Source organism: Lynx canadensis, chromosome B1, assembly GCF_007474595.2.
Source record: "Lynx canadensis isolate LIC74 chromosome B1, mLynCan4.pri.v2, whole genome shotgun sequence".
Classification (NCBI taxonomy): Eukaryota; Metazoa; Chordata; class Mammalia; order Carnivora; family Felidae; genus Lynx; species Lynx canadensis.
Window position 1 is genome coordinate 23,065,195 of NC_044306.2, and position 20,138 is coordinate 23,085,332.

The 20,138-nt window shown below is 38.9% G+C and overlaps 1 protein-coding gene across 4 annotated transcripts in view; it reads right to left on the reverse strand.

Annotated features, from left to right (window-relative positions):
- The window catches only part of TUSC3 (tumor suppressor candidate 3), a 600,786-nt gene that overhangs the window by 546,901 nt on the left and 33,747 nt on the right, over positions 1 to 20,138 (reverse strand). For all 4 annotated transcript variants that reach the window (XM_030312238.1, XM_030312239.1, XM_030312236.1 and 1 more), the window contains exon 3: positions 11,024 to 11,134. The gene's annotated coding sequence lies outside the window, so the exon portion shown is untranslated. The remainder of the gene's footprint in view (positions 1 to 11,023; positions 11,135 to 20,138) is intronic.

The window sequence follows — 20,138 nt, forward strand, 5'->3', positions numbered from 1 at the left end:
TGAATAGGAGTTTGAGATTTTTTAAATACTTTGTTTCTTAATGTTTATTTATTTTTGAGAGGGAGAGAGAGAGAGAGAGAGAGGGAGAGAGAGGGTGAGAGAGAGAGAGAGCTCAACCAAGTGGGGGACGGGCAAAGAGAGGGGACAGAAGATTTGAAACGGGCCCCGAAGCAGGGCTTGAACTGGTGAACGGCAAGATCATGACCTGAGCCGACTTCAGAAGCTCAACCAACTGAACTATTCAGGCACCTCTGTTTCTCCTCTTTAAATGACTAACCCACAGAACATGTTCAATAAATATTGTTGAACCAATGAATTCTTATAATTTACCTAACAAATTAAGTATTTTCTGTAAGAGTCAGAAGAGTCAGAATAAAGCCACATTACTTGATTCTCGACTTTTTTCCCTTAACGTTACATCGTTTCTACATCATTTCTACATTATTCTACATTATTTTACATATAAACACTATTTACGTTAATTTTCAGATGTGAATTAAGTTACTGCTTTGAAGACCTGAACCGTGTCAACCTTGTAAATGACAGTCTTCAGGACTTTGTTTTTTAGTCATTTGCTAACTTGTATGACGTCGTTAGAAAAATGCAGGGTCTACGTTTCTCAGTGTATTTCTGAAGAAAGTCTTGGGTTTCATTCAAGGTTTCACTGACCCTGGCTTTAGTATGACTGATGTCTTCTTAAGAAATATCATCAGTTACTATGACACTGTGGCCATGTAGAACATTTTGGAAGTTTCAAGTTTGGAAACATCAGAATTAAGAGTTCCTGAATGTCTGGTCAAATTTAAGGCTTCCAGAGTGCAAAATAACTTTTCATTATGTGGGGAAAACAGTTTGGGGGTTCCTTGTTACCTTTTTAAAGAAACGTGAGTAAAAAATATAAAGTAAGATGGGACTTCTACATTATCCTGTTAGTAAGGACAGCAGGATAAGATGATGATATACTTTAAATGAACACTCGTATTAGTAAAAATGTTTGGCAAGCCAAACCTGCAGGACCCTAAGGATACTAGTGATGGAAATAAATGGACACTTGTCAAAATATTGCACTCTCTCCTTTCATTTGAGCAGAAAACACATCCGTAGGCACGATGAACCACTTATGTAGACAAGATGCATCCAGCAACCCAAATGGTATGATGTGTCGTGATCACTGCCGCCACCAGCTTTCTTACTTCTAGTTCATGATTTGGCATATGTGAAATGATGGTATATTGTGTGACCTTCTTAGCACTCCATCTGTCGGCAGTATCCCATGCAGATTCTGCGTGTCTTTCTCCTTCTGACAGTGGTGACTTGATTGCAGCTGTAGCAAATGTTATATAGCGGTACCTCACCAAAGCATCCCAAGCATCCTCTACAAATGCTCCGCATCTGGACATGACTAAGGGACTTGAGATGTGAGCTCCTTCCCATCTCTGGCAGTTTCTTGTTTAACCCTTATTGATTGTTAATCCTACCAACCGCAGTCATTTCCCACAAATGTGTCCCACTGTGTTTAAACTCCATCTCAACAATCTATTCTCTCACTCTCGGAAGAAGGTGTTGCTTCTACTTTTCTGCGATCATGGCAACCTTTTTTTCTGAAGCCTTATAACTTTACACATCTTCCCTGCAAATCCTTCCACTCTTTTGCCATGCTCTCCTTCTGACCACTTCGAACCCATGCACTATCTATTCCCAATCCTTATTTGCTCTGCATAATGTGCTTGGTGAGTGACTCTAGCAGAGCTCTTTGCTAGTGTGTATTTCTTCCTGTGTTTGTGTTGCCACCCTCTGCCTGCAAACGCAAGTATTTAGGTCTCCACTCTCTGAAAACAACCTCTCCCTCAAGTTATCATTCTTCCTCTCTTTTCTTCCTTGCCACGCCTCTTGAAAAAGATTGCCTTTGCTGCCTGCACTTCATGGCCACCTTTCCACCTCTTGTCTTTTTTTTTTTTTTAACGTTTATTTATTTTTGAGAGGGGGAAGGGTGCAGCAAGAGGACAGGGACAGAGGATCTGAAGTGGGCTCTGTGGGATCTGTGCTGACAGCACACAGCCCGATGCAGGGCTGAAACTCACAAACCGTGAGATCGTGACCTGAGCTGAAGTCAGACGTTTAACCAACTGAGCCACCCAGGCCCCCCTCCATCTCTTACCATTTAACTTATTAGCCCACCTCTTTCGTGATGACTTCCTGTTCCCCGTTTGACTCCACCGGCCTCCTCCCTCATCTGTGGTCACCACCTCCGCCTGCCTTTCTGAGTTTCCCCTGTTTCAAGAACATTAACCTATTTTTCCCACTTATTTTTTTTAACTTTTTCTCTTTTCTGCTTGCTCTTCTTGCTTTTTCCACATTCCATGTATTTGCTTTCCTTAAGTTTGTTTAATTTTTACCATCACTGCTGTCACCATTGTCGTCGCCATCTTCCCTCCTCTCTGTTCCCAATGTGTTCACCCCCCAGGTCTCCTCTTTCCACACTCGCTCTCCACAGAGTGCTTATCTTGCATTTCCAGCTGTCAGATCTGTGTTTATATTCCACTGGATTTTTTACTACCACCTTAAACTTAAGAGATATAAAAGTAAACTCATTCTATTTTTCCCAAACCAATTCTCTCTCCCGATGTTGAAATTTGGATTTATGATAGCATCATTCTCTCAGTCACCCGGGCAGGAACTGTCAAAGAAAGAGTCGTGTTGTTTGCTGTGGCATGCACTTTCCCATCATTCCACCAACAAGTAGCCACATGTATAGATCCAAAAACCCTTCATCTTTTCCTCTGGATTTTTTTTCTTTCCTGTCTATTCTGTTTGTCAATTACTGGTTCCTCTGACTGGAACTTGCACACTGTTTCCCACGTTGTCTCTATTATTCCCATTTCTTCACAATATAATTTATGTATCCATCCTGATTTTTCACAAACTACTTCCATGTCAATCTTCCCACAGCACAGATTTAATCACTGAATTCTCCATGCAAAATGACCCGCCATTGCCTAATAAATTAAATTATATATATCCAACCCAAAGTCCGATTATAATTCCTCCTTTCAAACTGATGGCCCATTACTTCTTTATTTTTGTGTATTCTCCACTCACATTACAATACTAAATCCTGAATACTTTGTTTTTCAAAAAAAATTTTTTTTATACTATATCCTCTGCCTACATTTTCGTCTCTATTTATTGAAACCTAAAAATCGTCCTGCTATGTGACGCTTATCCTGATCTTTCTTCCTGACTTCTAAAATTAAAAGTGATTGCCTCCTTTGAAAAAGTCACCTCCTAATTAAAATCAGGACATAAAGTAGAGATGTACTAACAGGTAAACTGGGGGGAGCATCTGATCTGAAAGGGTAAATGGAAAAGTCAAAGTCAATTACTGAATCTGTTAAACATGAGATGCTGAATACTAAATGGGGGCAGGTAATTCTACTGCCTTGAGAACAAATATGAGAAAACAGTAAACTACATAGTGCAACAGATATGTTCTATCTTGAATTCTACTTAACCAAATCATTCTTGCTTTCAACCCCACCTTTTCTTTTTAACATTAACAAACTCAACAGTTCTGATACCCTATCCATAATAGGGATACATCATGGCACGGATTCTCATTGGCTGAGACAGGAATGATTCGGTAGCATCTTCATTGTGGGGAACATATTCCTATCTTAGTGGAGGTGCCACACGTAGATTTAAAAAGCACCTCAGAGGGGTGCCTGGGTGGCTCAGTCAGTTAAGTGACCCTTGGTTTCAGATCAGGTCATGATCTCACAGTTCTGGGAGTTCGAGCCTCAAGTTCTGGGATTCTCAGTGTCCCTCTCTCTCTGCCCCTCTCCCATTCGTGCTGTCTCAGTCTCTCTCAAAATAAATAAATAAACTTAAGAAAAACTTTAAAAAGCACCTCAGAGATCATAAGCCACCATTCCCACACCCCACTTTTCTCCCTGGCCAAGATAGTCACTAGTATACCTTTCTCTTCTATACTAAATGATAAACTTTTTGAAGGCAGATGGTAGGTATTACTCATTATTGTATCTCTCGGATCACTTAGTGTAGTGTGTGGTACATAGTTGAGACTAAATAAATCTGTTGTGCTTGATGAAAGGGAAATTTGGATTTAAAAATTGTACATGGCTTCCTTAATTACAGAATTAATTTTTCCTACTTGAATATAATGTAAGATCTTCTACATTTATAAGCACAGATTTATTTTACATTTACAAGGACATATAGCATGATTTAATATTTCCTTCTGAGAATTATTTAACAACATATCGGATTCTACTCTCTTACATATTATAATATCGAAGCTTTGAAGGTTATCATTTTAATCTGTGACAGTGGAATGCAGGGGAATTCCAGTCCCCAGAGTCTTCTAATCTTTAAATTACTTTTTTGGTCAATATAATGAGATCTTAAAGAGGGAAAACAAGAAAATATGAACAAGCATAACTTATGGCTTAAAATTCTTATTAAAGGGAAATTTATGACTCATGCAGATTATTTTGTTGAGATAAAACAAAATATTTGACAAACTATCTCAATGAATATTTCGTTTTCTTTTCAAAAACAATTTAACACCCATCAAAACATAAGTATAGGGGAAAATGTGAAAGCAGTTTAGTGTAAATGACATTTTTAAAGAAAATATTAATAAAAAATCCATGAACTAATAGCAGGCCCAAGATGTAAAAAAAATCCCTCTTGACAAGCAAGATTTCATATATTTCTAATCTTAGTTTAGACACATGTTAAAGAGTAATATTAAAAGGGCTTAATAGTAACTGCTAAGATCATACTCTGTATCAGGTACTTTTCTTCTTACATTGCATATTTTATATTAATGGATTATTAGTGCTACCAAATGGTTTATACATATTATCTCTAATATCTCAATTACCTTGCAAGGAAAATATTGTTATCTAAAACTCTCATAAGTTAGTGCCAGACTAGATATGAATAAAAATGTGCTTAATTCCAAAGGCTTATGTCAGTGCACGAAGAATATTTTCCAATCATACTGCAATACTTGATGTAGAATGTTGTGACAAGTCTTACGTATTTTATCTCCTCTTTTGCTCTCCTCTATGCTTAGATACTAGTCCGGGAAAACAAGACAGGATCTATTGCCCACGAGTGAGGAAGCTTTCCATGGGAACAATTCCCTTGCTATATCACTACTCACCACTTTGATTTGAAAGGTTTTAATCAAATGCTTCATGCAGAAGAAATGGTACTCTCTCATATATTCACACACCAACAAATACACGTGCGTATTATATGGTTCGTATAGTTAGAATGCCAAGGAGAGGGGCAAGTACTCTGGAAATCAGTATTTCTTAATGAGACAGAACCGCAAAATAAATGTAGTCAAAAATAAAAAAAATCAGGTATAAATCAAACGTAGAATTCTTACTATAAAAGTGCTCTGAAAATCAGAACATCCAAAAAGCTACCAAGTCCTACCAACCACATGAAGAAAGCACTTGCCATTTATTATTGCCTTATATACTCACTGTATCTGGGGAGCCCATCTGTTATTAACAGATGCTTAGTTGCCAAAGAGAGGAATTCTGTTTCATGCTTTATTGTGTAGTGACATTATATAAAGCACTGCTTTATGTCATCATTTCTGGATTGATAGCTGACAGCCACAAATTGACCCACGTCAAGTGGTGGATTTTCTGGAGAGGTCAATAAGAAAAGAATCAATAGTGCAGATGCCTGGAGGGTTAGGCAAAAGAGGCTGAGCAATATTTTAGGTGTCTGGGTCAAGTCATTCAATAATTCATGCGCCATAAATAGAAATAGGTTATTCGGTTAAATGTATCTGTTCATCTATCTTTGTACGTGGGGCATCATAAAATGGGACAAAATATTTGGGGTCCTTTTGACAGGCCTGTTTGATAGGGATTTGAATTGGAGGATCCGCTGTTCTCAGGCAAGTAGGAGAGTGCTGGGTGGACCCACTCACAAGGATGGGTCTCGTAGCCCTGCTTTCCTTGCATTTTCATACTAAATCTGCCACTGTGTCCCTGTCTTTGTCCTTTCAGGGCGCTAAAACAAAAATGCCACATACTGAGGGGCTTACAAACAACAGAAATTTATTTCTCACAGTCTGGAGGATGGGAAGTCCACAGGACTTGGTGTCAGTGACTTACTATCTTCTTCTGTCACTTCAGGTGGTAGAAGGCATGAGTGATCTCTCTGGGGCCTCTGTTATAAGGGGACTAATCCCATTCATGAGGGATTCACTTTCATTACCTAATGACCTCTCAAGGTTTCACTTCCTAATACCATCACAGCGGGGGTTAGAATATCAACATATGAATTTTAGGGAGACACAAACATTTAGACAATAGCAGTTTCTGCATAAGTAAGATTCACATAACACTGTATATTACATGGGTCACATAACACTATCTATTACAAGGGTCACATAAGACTATGTAGTACATGGGTCACATAACACTATCTAGTACATGGGTCAGATGGAGGTTGTGCATTAGGTCTATAGAATCAACATGGGGAGCTAAATTAAGTGACCAATAATTCTAAATCTGCTTTGATTTAGAATTTTAGGATAATATTAAGTGTATCATAAACAAGTCTACATGCACTGTTTGGGTGCTGACATATAACCTCTATTTGAAGGTGTTATTTTCCTAAACACAGACCTGGCAGAGTATGTTGGTATCACGTGATCATGTCTTTATTTTCTCAGCAGTTAAATAAAAGAAGACTACTGATAGTTGAAGGATTTAAAAAAAATTATTGGTTTGATTTAGGACAGTGCTTTTGAAAAGGTATTCCTGAAGAATAATGATTGTGCAAGCTGTTCATAAACATTAGGTGAAAACTGGGCTCTGAGGATTTATATGTTTGAGCAAACATGGGTGAAAAAAAGTTAAAGTGGTCTCTTGCAGGAGATCTTAGAACTTTTAAAGCGCTAATGAGGGGAGGCCCAGTTCTCAGTCAGATGGGAGAAGCAGACTCCCATCAGACTCTCTTAGTGGAGAGCTCTTAAAAGTTAACAGGAACAGATGGATTGGAGACTAGAATCGAAGTACTAGTGAAATAGCTGTGAATTTATCATTTTCCCCATCTTGCGTATGATGGGCTGGATTCAAGGTATCGAGAACCCATAAGTGGACTTCTGTATGGACAGAAGGAGTTGGGGAGAAGCCCTCTAGTTAGATTTGAGGAGTAGGAAAGGGGTCCGCTGGCAGTGACAGGGGGCAGCAGGGACATGCAATGATCTAAAATTCTGAAGAGGAAGCTTCCTCTCCATTTGGAAGGGCTATGGTCCAAAAGGGTGGGAATGAAGCCCTGTTTTCCTGTTTCTCTGTCCTTTTTCCCCTTGGTTCCAAACACGAGTACAGTTGAGGTAAGTACACAGCAGAGCAGAAAAAAAAAGCCCCATCTTTTTGGCCAAAGACCTAAAAAAGAGAGTCTATGGGAACAAAGAGCCAGAAAGATCATGGAGGTCAGAAAAGTGACCCAAGAAGGTTGTCTATGAACTCCTGTGCTGAGCCCAGAACTACACATGCATGATCTAATCTTAAACAATACACCAAAGAAGTTGAGAATTGTAGTAAGCAACAGACCGTCGCTCACGTCTCAGAATGGCCATGGGTGGTGCATCCATGGGGCAGATCCTAAAAACACTTCAAAGACTTTGAAGACAGAAATGACATTGAAATAATAACCCACAAATGACTGATTTGAATATGTGACTGGAACCAAACCGCATTTATGGCCTGCTAAGACAAAAATATCAACATTTCCCAGAGGATTAAAACGAGTCTCAAAGCATAATGTTTCAAATGTTCAGGAGCCAGTGCAAATTTATCTGGCATACAATGCTTAGCAGCCTTTTGAGATGGGTAGAGGAGGTTTTGGGACTTGTATAAAGGATAGGTGGGGTTTTTTTTCTTCCTGTTTTTATAAAGACTCAACTCATAAGACAAGTCGTACAAGTTGTCTTCATTTGTAGGATAGTTGTTTTTAATTCCTCAAAGAAGTGGGTTGTAACCTTTGTGATATGAAGGCATTGACCCATCCATCCAGTGACATGATCATCAATTTGCTTCTTTATATTGGGGAGAGCTTTAGCTAATAGAAATCAGAAGATTCCCATGTGCTAGATTTAGAGCTGTTTGTCTTTGGAATGTCCCCCTGACGCCCCCAGCACTGGGTACATAGTTTTGCTTAGCTTAGGGAAGAAGACCTAATTAAAAAGTTTCTATCAGATTCTGAATATCAGTTTCCAACTTGGCTAACTTCTGACCATAAAGCTACTTAAATCATTTCAATTATCTTATCAAGCTTCAGCTGGGACAAGCAATTAATAATTCTGGCAGTATTGGACAACCCCATACTACACTCCCAAGATACAGAGTCACTCCCAAGATAGCCAAAATAAGGGACTTTATTCCTGCCGGCACTGCTAGGTTGGGTTCGTATCAAAGAACTGAGCCCTGAACGTGACATGGTGTAGTTTTTTAAACATATTTTTTACTTCTTTGTCTCCCATATATATGGTAACACACAAACATGTAGTCTGATTAAGTGGTCTCATGTTACAAGGTCATGAGGGGTATTGTCATATACACGTATAGCCAGGTTGCCTTGAGGTTTGTTTGTTTTTTTCTTTCCTTAGGGAGGGGACCCTACCACACTGGAAAGAGTCACTAGGACCCTAAGCCACAGATGGAATGTACCCCCCATTTCTGCCTGGCCATACATTTTTGGCCCCCAAGCTGACAGTGAGCTGCCTGCATACATAAGCACCAACAACCTACATGTCCCAGGCAGTCAGAAAGCCAAGCAAAGTTCTCAGGACACAAAATGAATCAAACAAAAAAGGCAATATCTGTCCTTGGGAAGGAAAGGATTGGCAACCAATGGGCACCCCAAAATCCAATTCACAAAATCTGAATTTAGAAAGGAATTTGGGAAGAGATTTTACCTTTCTTTCTTCTTTTTAAAGTTTAATTATTTACTTTCACAGAGAGAAAGAAAGAGAGAGAGAGACAGAAAGAGAGCAACCAGGGTAGGGGCAGAGAGAGAAGGAGAGAGAGAATCCTAAGCAGGCTCCATGCTGTCAGTGCACAGAGCCCCAGGCAGGGCTCGATTCCACAAACCGTGAGATCATGACCTGATCAAGAGTCGGATACTCAACTGACCGAGCGCCCAGGCACCCCTACCTTTCCTTCTTGACCAAGCACTATGGCGCTCCAAGAGTGAAGACTTTGGTAAGAATTCTCGCCCTTTGCTGGATTCTGACAGTTTTCCCAGATCCTGTCTACAGCCTCCAGAGCAAGTGGGGTTAAAGTAGAAATGATAGCTCTGGTATCTATCAGAATTTGGTACAGTTTTCCAACAACATTAATTTTAGTATCCCCCTGTCTAAGGGACTAACTGATAACAGTTTACCAGAGAATCCCTCAGAGTACCATCAACCCAGGGTGGAGCAGACCCTCCTTCGAGGCTTAAGAGGGGGCTTTTGAGTTAGTGTGGAAGGATTTGACAAAACCTTCAAGGACAATCTTCTGTAGTGTCTCAGTTGATTGCCAGGGAGACACTGCTTTCTGGGCCAGTGTTTTGAGGATAGACCCCTAGAAGGGTGCAAAGGAGGAGGCCCAGGTGTTTTAGGTTTCTGGCCTTGGAGCTTTTGAGGTTGGATGGCCACTAACCTGGTAGCTTCGGTGTATAGTCTAATGGTCTCTTCAGAACATAAAGGCAATTCAGACAGAAGACTTGTAGACTGAGGATAGAGGGGAATAGCAGGAGATACAACAGTCTTAGCGTCTTTTGTTTTAGGTACCTCTTGGGTCTTTAATTTTTCATTAGCTTTCTGCAAGGAAACCTGCAACAGGAAGCTATTTTGGAATCGTGAAGTCTTTTGGAGGCTTCTGCGAGCTAATTAAAATAGGTATCCCATTCTGTTTGCTTGATTTGGGAAACCTTGCTTTCAAATGCCTTTCTTACAGGAACGATGTTGCCTAATTGGAACGTTCCCCATAACGGCCATTGTAATTCTAGTTGTCTTGGTAAGGTTGTACCGTTTCTGTAGATATCTGCAGCTTCCAGGACTGTAGTTCTGAGACATAAAATAAGCAGGTGTGCTGTGTGGTCCACACTCAATTCTTTGAAACTTTTAGGATCCCATTTCTTTAGCTAAACCTTCAGTCTCTTGGAGACAAATTAACACCCAAAAGGGATGTGCCCCTGGGTCAGAGACTGTGTGTCTTTTACAGCGTACCTTGTGGCAAGGTAGTTTTCTTGAGGTTGGTGCATAAACTTGGTTGGTGTCGAGTTTACCCATTTCTTGACAGCTTAACTTAGCATGTGAATCTTCGAGTTAGGTGGTGAGTGCTCCAACAACTTTTAAGTGCGTACCCCCTGCCCACCGACTTTATGGCTTTGGCTTCCCAGATTCCGATTAGCAAGAAACCTATTATTCTCTCCACAAGATGTCTTTATGGGGGAAGATGCCCTGATGGCTTTTAACAGGCCGATTTGTGCCTATTTCAATTCTGATGGTCAAAACAGTCTGAATTTCCTGTGATAACTTATTTTCCTGAGGGCCTCCCCACCTTGGTTTATGCTGTGGACTTATCTCAGGGCTTTGTGATCCTCTGACAGCTCCCAGCCAAGGTGGACTCCCAAATATAACTAGCCTGAAACCTCTCTGGGACCCCAGAAATTTTCTGGGAATTTTAACAAGCTCTGGAACCTTTATTCCAGATACCTATATCGCTGCTGGGAAGAAGCAGAAAGAGAATGAGAGAGAGAGAATCCTAACCAGGCTCCATGCTGTCAGCTCAGAGCCCAACGTGGGGCTTGAACTCACGAACCGTGAGATGGTGAGCTGAACCGAAATCAAGAAGCAGATGCTTCACTGACTGAACCATCCAGGTGCCCATTTGTTTTTGTTTTTTTTTCTCATAAAGATTGTTTGGTTCGGAGAGCTCACACGAGAGAGTGGAGCTCAAATCCGAGAGCGACTTACCTGGCTCTCAGTAATGAGGAGAGGAAGAGTGAACTCAAAGGGTTCGGTAAGTGTGTCTCATGCTCAGGCTGTTAGCAGTCAGCTTGAAATCCCATTCTTTGTTGCCAAAAACTGTTGAAAAACGATGAAAGCAAACAATTTAGGTGATACAAACTTTAACACTGGAGAAAGTAGACAGCCTCCTGTGGAGCACTGTAAAATGGGCCAGAAGCCAGGAAGCTTTTGTACGATAAAGAACAAAGAACAAAAGAGACTAACATAGAAAACATCTCATTGTCTAGGGCCACGCAGTCGATCTTGTTGGGGGTGAGAAGACCCAGAGCTGGCTTGGCATCTGAGAGTGGCTGACTGGATATACTGTGATTTTGGTCAAGTGGAGCATTTACAGGGACATGAGAGGTATCTAAGTTTCAGTTTGCTGATGTGGCACCCTGGCGGGAGAAGCTCCATCTTGAACCTCGAAGTTATTTCAACATAAGTCAGTTGTCATAATCTCATTTGAAATGTGTGCTGAAGCTGTCAGATAACTTGATCATTCGTTATTCTAGGCGAATAAGGGTTTAAGTGGAATTCAACATTTGCTCAGGCATTAGTTTTACTGTCCATAAATAACAGAAAGACAAGCTAAAGAAGAGAGGCCATGAGTGAGAAATAAATCTCATGTTGGCTTTATGCCTAGGACTAATGAAGGAAAAGAAGGTTGGCCAAAACGAACAATAATTCAAAGGGGGCAATTGTATATCTTTTAATTGATTTTTTTCATAGGGTTCATAACCCTGAGATATCAGAACTTGTGGCCCAAATTGGGGTTTGTCAAGGCCACAGCAGAGACGTCACCTTGGGCACTCTGCATACCAGAAGCTCAGGTAGAAAATAAATTACACACACACACACACACACACACGCGCACACACACACAAAGTAATATCTTAACACTGACATTGACCCTGTCTAGTAGCAGCCAACTTCCTGTCTTTTACTAGCATATTGGCCCAAGTGTCACAATTCAAGACTGAGTGCACTTTGCTTTTATGATATGAGTCATGGTAGAAAAAAAAAGGCATTTGGATAACTACACAATTTTTCTTGAGACTCTCAAATAATTAGTTACTTCTATATAAAAAGAACAAATAAAAAAAAGCAGTGGCAACTGATTGTATATACTCACTCAGTTTACTTAGCTTTCAATTTAAAAATGCATCATTCCATCCTACTTCCTAATAGTCTTGAATAATTTCCTAATACTTGCATATGTGAGGGAAACATAAAAAAAAAACAAGTGATACATTTGTAAGCCCAGGATTGCAGTTAGGCGCCATAACAGTATCTCTGTGAAAGATAGTTTAAGCGTATTTTTACTGGAAGAGAGGATTAAATATTATAACAGTGTTTTTATTCTGTTTCCTTTAGGTTATGAGAAAAGTTTATAAATGTTTTATTATATTTATCATACATGGTACTTTGTTTTTCCTTCGTTTATAGTTCTGTGTAGGCTCTTTCTTCTACTTGGATAACATTGTGTAAAAGCAGACATCCAGCAGAGAGGGGCTTCATCACTTAGCACCTGTACCTTACCCTTTCTTAACTTCAGTTTCCTTACCCATAAGGTGGGAATAATCCCAGTCCGTCCTCGTCACCAAGTTATTGTGAAGATCAATGACAATATAGCACTTGATAAATGGATATACTATAAAAATACTGATTCATATCATCATGACTGTTTTGTCTTTGATATGTTCCATCAATCCGTGCCTATCAAAACACCACCTTAATTAAAACTGCTTGGCACCGTTTATTTCCATGTAAACTTTCCATCCGTACACTGTCTCTTAATCTCAGTATTTGAGTTGCTTCTTTAAGTGTTCATAGTAATAGAATAACGTGGGTATATGAGTATATAAGATACCAAAGCACTACTACAGGGCTTTGTATATCAGTTGAATTCAATAAATGTTCATGGACAGGAACCCATAAATCCCAGTGCAAGGGTGGGTAGGTGGATATGTTCATTCCCTGCTCAAAGCCTGTGTTGGTTTTCAATGCTCAGCATAGAGTTAGGAGAGAAGATCCTGGAACAAGACCACCTGCATCTTATCTCAACTTGCTCATCTTTTGCTGTGTAATATTGGATAAGTGACCTAAAATTCTCTTCACTCTGCCTGTTCAGTTGGTAGAATAAGGATGATATCAGTATCTACTTCATAGGATTATTGTCAAGTATAAAAAAAGGGAAGTACTTAAAACACTGTTGGGCGCATAATAAGGGCTTCTTAAAAAGCATTTGCTGCTGTTATGTGGACACAGAGGGAAGTCTAGAGGAAGATTTTGCACTATCTGGTCACTATGTACCTCATCTTGACCATGCTACAACCTCTATCCTCACCCAAACTCTTCCACACACATACTGTTTTACTCCAGCCATGCCTGCTTTCAGTAAATTCTTGGATCATGGAATTTGGCCTACTTTGTCCTGCCTTAAGGCATTTATACCTGCTCTCTCATCTACTTAGAATAGTCTTTTCACTTCTTAATTCCTATTTGTCTTTCAGAGCTCATTTAAAATATCACCTCCCTGGGGATGTCTTCCTTAATCTATAAGATTGGTTAATATCCCCCTTTTAATCATGAACATAATCACTGTATCTCTTTGTCCAGAGCACTAATCATAATCATCATGAAATAATTACTTTTTAAATTCATTTTTTGCCTGTCTGGCTAAGATTCTGTATTCTCAGAATTTAGCACAGTATCTGATAATTTTTGTGGAGAAACATAGACAGTTCAGAGTGTATTTAAATTATAAATACCAGATGAGATGATACAGGAAAAACTACCTTGTATTTACTTAATATAAAACAAATTTAAATCATCATTGTGATTATTATTATCCAGTACCATTCAATTTCCTTCAGCTCATCACCAACATAAACAGCCCAAGATCTGTAAAATTTCCTATATAATCCATGTTCTTCCAGCAATCATGGAGGCTGGGAAAAGGCTATCACAAAGCTGTCATACACAAGTATAATTTTAGAAAATGAGCAGGTTGTTCAGATATGTCTACAGCACATTTTTGGGGGAAGCATATTGGATAGTTATTAAATAACATGCCTCTAGTCTTAATCAGACTTGAATAAACTGATCAACCTCCCATTCAAGGCAGAGCTTAAAACAGGTTTTCATTAACATCTGGTATTTCCCAGCTCGCTTTTCTCATTATTAAAGCCAATAAATGGCTCGGGTTGAAATTATTCTCAGAGGGTCTTTAGAAGAGAATTGACCAGAGCTGTTTATTACTTTGCTTTCCAAATGTTGCCCAAAATATCCTTTGGTAATCAATGCATGACTAGCATTCTAGAACCTATTAAGGACAAAGAATTTGGAATCTGCTATGCTCTAGGCTTCACTCCTAGAAACGCTGTTAATTAATTTGCTAAGAAACCTTTTATATAAGGGACCTATTTAAAATATTAATTCCTCCTTGAAATTCAGTTCAAGTAAAAAGTTTACCCTTGCAGATAAACTTGTATATTTTCTCTGATTAATCATGAGTTCTGTATAAACCAAAATATTTCCATTTGTTCTTTTTCTTCTGATACAATCTTGGCTAACTATAGTAACCAACTTACTCTAATTTTCCATGAACATCTATGTATTTATCACTTCCTGAGATTTTTGTTCTATGCTCAATGTAATTTAATTGCCCTGTGTAATACACTGTCAAATTTTGTATGGGGGCTCACAATTAAGCAAATACATGTAAATTCTAACAAGGAAGTTAGAAACAAGGCAAGAAAAAACGTGCCATTAATTCTGTATAATGCCTTCTGTACATGAGTCATAAGTCTAAGCTCCAGACATATCCCAAGGTTGCTGGATGCTTACAAAGCTTTAAGGAAGTAGATTATTTATTTTCTTTTACCCTCATAGAATAACCATTTAGATAAATATGTATGTCGTGATTTATTTCTGAAGCATCAAGAAAGGGGCACCATGGTCATTTATTAGATCTTAACTCCAGCATGAGTCTCTCCTTGTCCTCTTTTTGCATTGACTTGTCCTCAAGGACGTGTCCCATTTCTAAGCTGTATGATGCAACCAACCAACCAACCATGTAGCAAGTGACATTGCAGAATCAGGTAGATGCTAGATGCTATCTGGAGGTGCAGCCATGACCTTTCTCCTTTTCATTTCTTACTAATTAAAGAAAAACAGCACAGGAACCTGGCAGGACAAAAGGACAATGTAATTTGGGGTTAGTCATTGGTACTCCACTAACTGCTGTGCACTTGGCCAAGTTACTTAACTTCTGTGTGCCTCAGTATCTTCTCATGGTAAATCTTTTGATGCTGTTATAAGCATTACATGAAATCACGTATGAATAGCCAGCTGAAGAGTAGGTGATTTCAAGGATGTGTTATTGGTATTAGCGCTCTTGCTATTAATAAGAGCACTGGGGGGTGCCTGGTTAGCTCTTTGGTTAAGCGTCTGACTCTTGATTTCTGCTCCGGTCATGATCTCAGGGGTTCATGAGTTTGAGCCCCACATCAGGTTCTGTGCTGACAGTGCAGAGCCTGTCCCCTCTCTCTCCCTCTCTCTCTGCTTCTCCCCTGCTTGTTCTCTCTCTCTCTCTCAAAATAAATAAAAAAAATTTTAAAAAATGTTTATTAAAAAAAATCTAAAAAAAGAAAAAAAAGCATTGCTAGCCTCTGCATGCCCTCTTTACTCTCTTTGGTGAGTCAAATCAGTAAGTGGGTGATTTTGTGACTCCAATATGTAACTAGCTGAAATAAACTCCGAATTCAGACAAACCGATAAACCAACCAGGGAGAACTTTAATATCTTTTCACTTATATGCACTAAATTGGAGGAGGTAAAACATTACTGTGTTATCAATCCATCAACAGCTGATTGAGAGAGGAAAGTGTGTGCAATCTCCTTTTACCAGTATAACCATTACTGTTAGGCTTTCTCCCAGGCCTCTGCCCCCTAGATGTTTGGAGTCTTTCCCATAGTCTTCTCTCCTGCCTTGTCTACCTTCTTAGGCCTGCTTCCACGATCTTCCCCCAGGATCATTCTCTCTACACAAGGCTCTCTGTTTGCTGAGAGTCTCAGGTTTAGTGCAGTAGGTATTAGTAGATGACAAGGGCTTCCTGTAGAAAACCTTCTAGGTGACATTTGCATTTGAATAGAATGTTTAGCAGATGAAGTGAGCAGCATTTTTGCATACAGGTCCTTTTTGGTTTCACCTTGGTAACATTTACCAAAGGATTTTTTAAATTGAATACTAATTATAAGAGATACTGATATCACAAGGGAAAAAATGATCAGATCCATGGTGCAGACACTTGGTCAAACGAAATTAAGCAAATTCATTTACTGTCATACCACTCGGAGCTCTCAACGCACAATACACATTGTGTTAAGCACACGCTGGATTATACAGCCAATAATTCAACAATAATTCTTAGAGCACCTCCTATATACCAAGGCACTGTTCAGTAGGTATGACGATGTAGTGCTGAATAAGGTAAGATCCTTGCTTCATGGATCTGACAATCCAGTGTTAAGGACTGTAGTGGTGGGGAGAGGTCAGAAAAACACATAAATAAGATGCTTTGAGATCATGTGAACTTTGAAGGAGAAAATAAAGTACTATGATATGGTAGAGATTAACTGGTGACAAAAGACTACATTGGATACACTGATCTGAAAACTGAAGAAGGAAGGAAAGAGCTCTACAAAGTTCCGAGATGGGAGAATTTCAGAAAGCAAAAACAGGAAGTGGGAAGAGCCAGGGCAGGAATGAGCTTGGCAGGTTCACTTTATAAACATTGACGATTTGAAATCTTTTTGCCTGAAGTTTGCAAATGAGTAAATAGTGTCCACAGACCATACTTTGAGAAAAAGTGCTCTCTATAGCTTAGGTATCTCCATACTGTTGGCATGAGTCCCTCTGCTTCCTGCCACCATCTGTGAAATGGGCTGAAATAACCTATCTCATAGATGTGTTATGAGAAATTTTTAAAAGAGCCAAAATAGAACATCTGGTACATATATATACTCAATATCTGTCAATATCTTTTCATTCTCTCACTTTTGAAAATTGTTAAAGGAGAGAAGATTATAGCGTATGTGCATTTTCACTGTTTACTTGTCTGTACTATAAAGAATGATTGCTAATTTGTTCACACTGTTATCATTTAATCTCATTAATAAAATCTGATATCATACTAACAAAGCAGAGAAAGAAAAGTGTAAAGGTTATAAAATGCATGCACATGACAACAAAATATGAATTTTTTTTCACCGTCAAATGGCAGAAACTTATTAGGTGCAGGTAAAATCGTAAAGTAACTAAATGTTTTGTCCTGTTTTGTTTTTCCTGAAACGAAATTTTAATCATAAAGACATGTATTAGTAAATATACAGGGCATTCTAAATATAACTATAGATGATCACTAGGTCCATTAATTCCATAGAAAGAAATATAATACCAGGTTATCTAAATTAAATTGAGTCTCTTGTTCAAAAAAAATGAAAAATATTAATCCTTCAATTTGTTCAAGAGGGAACTGCTAGGTGAACTTTTTACAGTGGCTCATTTTCTACAATTTTAGAAGAAAAAAAGTTAGACATGGGGTCGATTTTAAGTGTGAGCAGAAAATTATCTGTCAAAACAAATACTCTTATATGACTTAGAATGGGCCTATTTAAAGGAATTATAAAGATTTCTGTCTGAAAGATTTTAATCTTAAACATACAGTATTAATACGTTTCACATCTTTTACTTCCAATATTATAGTCAACTTAGAAGTAAAATAAGATTATGCATAAGTAATTTGTTTTCATCCTTGCTGCCACAGAACTCACATGGGGATTCTTGACAGGCAAATTAGTCAAATACAGGATAAATGAGTAAAATGAAAATTGAAGGGCCAGTGGAATAAAGTAAAATTGTAAAATGACTGAGGCTTTAAAAAATAAAATAATGCACGTTCATTATTCAAAAACAAACTAGTACAGAGGGTAGAAGTGAGAGATCTACTGTCCCTAATCATAGTCTCACTTTGCAGTGGTAGCCATTTTTAAAAGCATGATTCGAATAGTTCAACAAAACATTTGACATACAAGCAACTATATCAAACAATTTTACATAAATGGGCATACTATTAAACATAACTTCCTTCACCTGTTTTTTAACTTCTCAATATATTTTGGAAAATGTTTCTATCAGACACAGCCTAGTATCTCTTATCAATGCTACCTGGTTTTCTATTTAATAGATTTGTCACAATTTGTTTAGCTAGTCTCCAATTATGGTGAACATTTAATTATTTCTATTGTTTTGATTTCACAAACAATGCTATTCTGAAATTATACCTATAAGACCTGCCATGCTGTCTGTTGATTGCTTTTGGCTCCTAACATCTGCCCTGTTCCACATAGAACTAGGCCCTATGGCCTACAGAAGAAGTGGCTAGAACATGTCCCCATAAAAATAGCTGCAACTGAGAGTGTCAGAAAGTGACTTTGCCACATTCCCCACAGCACCTGCCTAGCTCTGTAAATGTGCATGCAGAAAACATCTACTGTTTTCACTATAAGCTCATTGACATAACTTGGAATTAATTTTATACTGTCAGAATATCTAAAATAGGATAAGGACATTGGATAAGCATATTTTTAATTTTTCTACCCCCTTTCCCCATCATACACACACACACACACACACACACACACACACACACACACACACACGAGAACCACTGCTCCTGACCATTACTTCTTTGGTGCACTTCAGTACAGGAGCTAGTCCATCATGATAGCAATTTCCTACGGAACTGTCTTTCTTCAGACTTTTCAGCACCTCTTTTTGTGACACCATGCTGTACCCACATCCTCCAGTCCCATCTCTAGAGATGACAGTTGTCTGACTTGCTCCATTCAATGATGGATTGTATTAGTGGGCACTAAAGCCTTAGAATGGCATGCCTTCCAAGTAGTATCTGTGTGACGTATGCCACTCAAAAACTATGTATATCATGCAGATACTCTATAGGAAATAAATGAGTAAGATACCCTTGAGAAGCTCACAGTATAATAACAAGGTAGGGAAGAAGGGGATGGAATAAAAGAAGTTTAGAATTCACTGAAAAAAAGAAACAGGAAGGGGAAAGCCAACTTATAGACTGCAAGCAAAATTTGATAGGGATACACAGAAGAGAGCATTGCTTCTGCCTGCTAGGATTAGAAATAAGGATTGATGAGGAATCTTACATTTATCTAGGTATTGATGGTTCCTTAATTTTTTTTTTCAGGAATGACATTAGAGGGAGGCCATTCCAAATTGAGAAAAGGCACAAGGCAAAGACACGTATTAGGAAACTCAGTGACTGGGGAGCAATCAGTACTCCAGTTTTGTGGGAATATAGGATGCAGTAAGAGTGGTGGAAGAGTATGTAGTAAGGAATTTGGTGCCCAAAGAGAAGTCTGGTCTTTGTTCTGGCTCCTGGGAGGTAGCCTCTAAACCCTTGGATAGGAGGGTCTCTGTTATTCATGGTGTGTCCATAGATCACTTCTGATATTTCACGCTAAGAAGTGACTCATGGTAGGCCCCTAGAGAAGTTATGCTAACAAACTGACTTAGGATGTGGGCTTGCTACACCAGAAATATCGACTAAAGTATATGATTAGAGGGTTGGGACTTGGGACCACATACTATTAGCCTGATCTTCAGAGAGGGAAAGGGGGCTGGAGATCAAGTTCAACCACATGGGCAATTCAGCGTATTTTGCTTACATGATGATACCTAAATAAAAAACCCTGGACACTGAAGCTCCAGTGAGCTTACTGGCTTGCCAATTCTCTGTGTGTATTGTCACACATCAATGCCAGAAGGATAACTCACCTTCAGCATGACTGAAGCTTTCAGTTTGGAACTTCTGCCCTATATGTCTTTTCCTTTAACTGGTTCTAATATGTATCCTGGGCAGGGTGAAAAATAGAAGACAGGGTTGTATCACATTGCATGTGGCCTTGGTTGGGCCTTGATTTTTATAGACAATAAAAATATTTAAAATTTTGAGCAGAGTTGTGGCACATTAAGGTGCTG